The 2,730-nt window shown below is 41.8% G+C and overlaps 1 pseudogene; it reads right to left on the reverse strand.

The window, feature by feature from the left end:
- Positions 1–214: 214 nt before the first annotated feature.
- Positions 215–1,417, reverse strand: LOC122213192 (annotated as a pseudogene).
- Positions 1,418–2,730: the final 1,313 nt, after the last annotated feature.

Raw genomic sequence — 2,730 nt, forward strand, 5'->3', positions numbered from 1 at the left:
CCTTTCCAGAAGATTTTCAATTTACTTTGCTCAGACTTATCAGACGAATAACTATCTATGGCAGCTATAGCCTTATAAATGCATTTTTATTTTTATTTATTTTAAAGAAAAATTTTTTATTTTTATTTTTAAAAAATATTTTATTACTTTTATTTATTATTTATTCTATTTATTATTTTCTTCTCCTCCATGCATGAGAGGGAGAGAGAGAAAATCTTTTATTTTTAAAGACATAGTTATTCAGCATCATGATTAGATTATTACATTGAGAAATCAACAGCATGGGTGCAAAAAAAATATCTACATTAAAACCCTTTGTTGGAGTGCATTACACTTTCCACAGAACAGAAACTAAAATAAACTGTTATATAATTAGTCATGAATATAGTCCTCGGGTTTTAGCCCATACACATGAATATTGTCTAAAACATGACTCCTTTGTGGCAGCTAGGCCCTGCCACCACCGTGCTTGGCTGAGCTCACAAACCTGTTGTAACCTGTAGCTTCCCTGTCACTTCTCTGGCTCTCCTCTCCTGCTAAGCTTTGTTTCCCGACAGTAATTAAAACCTTCTGCCACTGCCATAGCTACTGCTGCTGCTGGAACTGCCACAGCCACCTTGGTTTCTGGTTTGACAAAGTATTGGCCTCCACCACCATAGGGCACAGAGCTTCTGCCTCCAAACTTCCCTCCTTTCAGGGGTCCAAAATTTGAAGATTGATTGTTGTAATTGCCAAAATCATTATAGCTTCCGCCACCTCCAAAATTGCTTCCATCATTACCAAATCCGTTACAGCCGTCCCCACTGCCACCACGTCCACCACCACCTCGATTGCCACCAAAGCCACCTCGCCTGCCACCAAAGCCACCTCGCCCACTGAAGTTTCCCCCACGACCAGAGTTGTCATTCCCACCACAACCACCACCAAAGTTTCCAGGACCACTTTGACCTCTCTGGCTGGATGAAGCACCAGCCATCTCCTGCTTAAATAGGGCTCTCCTCACTTCCCAGCGTGGCCATTCACAGTATGGTATTTTTGAATGACAATCTTGTCTACAGAGTCATGATCATTAAATGTTACAAAAGCAAAATTCTCTTCTTGCCACTACCTCGGTCAGCCATGATTTCAGTCACTTCAGTTTTCCCATTCTGTTCAAAATAATCTCTAGGATGTGTGCTTCAGGGTCTTCTTTAAGGCCACCGACAGAAATCGTTTTCACTGTTAAGCGGGCACCAGGTCTTTGAGACTCGTCTCTTGAGACAGCCCTCTCTGGTTCTACAACTCTTCCATCCACCTTGTGTGGCCTTGCATTCATGGCTGCGTCCACCTCTTCCACAATGGCGTACGTGACAAACCCAAAGTCTCTGGAGCGCTTGGTGTTGGATCTCTCATTACCACACAGTCTGTAAGCGTTCCCCCATTACTCAAAATGGCTCCTCAGACTCTCATCGGTTGGTTCAAAGCCCAAACCTCTGATGAAAACCGCAACTGTTCAGGCTCTTTGGGAGACTCTGACATGACGGCGTCTACAGGCAGAAAGCAAGAGAGAGAATCTGCTTGATGCAGGGCTCAACGCAGGGCTCTACCTGGGGCTTGCTCTCACAACCATGAGATCATGACCTGAGCAAAAATCAAGAGTAAGTAATCCAATGGATTAAGTAATCCATTGAGCCATGCAGGTGCCCCGATATGTGTTTCTTAAATAATAAGTCAAAATTCTCTTTGACCCATGAGCTGCAGAATGGATGTTGTATTAGCAGGCATGAAAATCTTGCTTTATATCTCCATCAGAGCTCTTGGGTGACCAGGGGTATTGTCAATGAGCAGTCATATTTTGAAAGGAAGCAGATCTCAACAGTGGGGCTAAAATATTAAGTAAATCATATTGTAAACAAATGTGCCATTACCTAGGTTTTGTTTTTCCATGTAAATTTAGCATAATTATTAAGGGTCCTAGGATTTTTGGAATGGTAAATGAGCATCGGCTTGAACTTAAAGCCACCAGCTTCGTTAGCTCCAAGAGAGTAACGCTGTCCTTTGAAACTTTAAAATCAGGCATTGACTATTCTTCCTTAGCTATGAAAATACCAGGTGGCCTCTTTTCCAATAGAAGCCTGTTTAGTCTAGATTGAAAATCTGTTGTTCAGTGTAGCCACATTTCATTAATTGCCTTAGCTAGATCTTGTGCATAACTTGATATGGCTTCTACATCATCACCACTTCACCTTGCACTTTTGTGTTATGGACATAGCTCTTTCCTTAAACCTCATGAACCAACCTCCGATAGCTTCAAATTTCTGCAGCTTCCTCACCTCTCTCAGGATTCATAGAATTGAAGAGGGTTAAGATTGTGCTCTGGATTAGGCTTTGGCTTAAGGGAATGTTGTGGGTGGTTTGATCTTCTATCTAGAGCACTAAACCTTTCTTCATATAAGCAGTAACGCTGTTTCACTCAATCATTTGTATGTTCGCTGGAGTAGTACTTTTAATTTCCATCAAGAACTTTTCTTTTGCCTTCACAGGTTGGCTAACAGTTTGGTGCAAGAGACCTAGCTTTTGGCCTATCTCACTTTCAACATGTCTTCCTCACTAAGCTTAATCATTTCTAGCTTTTGATTTAAAGTGACAGATGTATAGCTCTTCCTTTCCCTTGAACACTTAGAGGCCCTTAGGGTTATTAATTGACCTAATTCCCTCATTGATGCATCTCAGGGAATAGGGAGGTCTGAG

This window comes from Panthera leo, chromosome A2 (genome assembly GCF_018350215.1).
Source record: "Panthera leo isolate Ple1 chromosome A2, P.leo_Ple1_pat1.1, whole genome shotgun sequence".
Classification (NCBI taxonomy): domain Eukaryota; kingdom Metazoa; phylum Chordata; class Mammalia; order Carnivora; family Felidae; genus Panthera; species Panthera leo.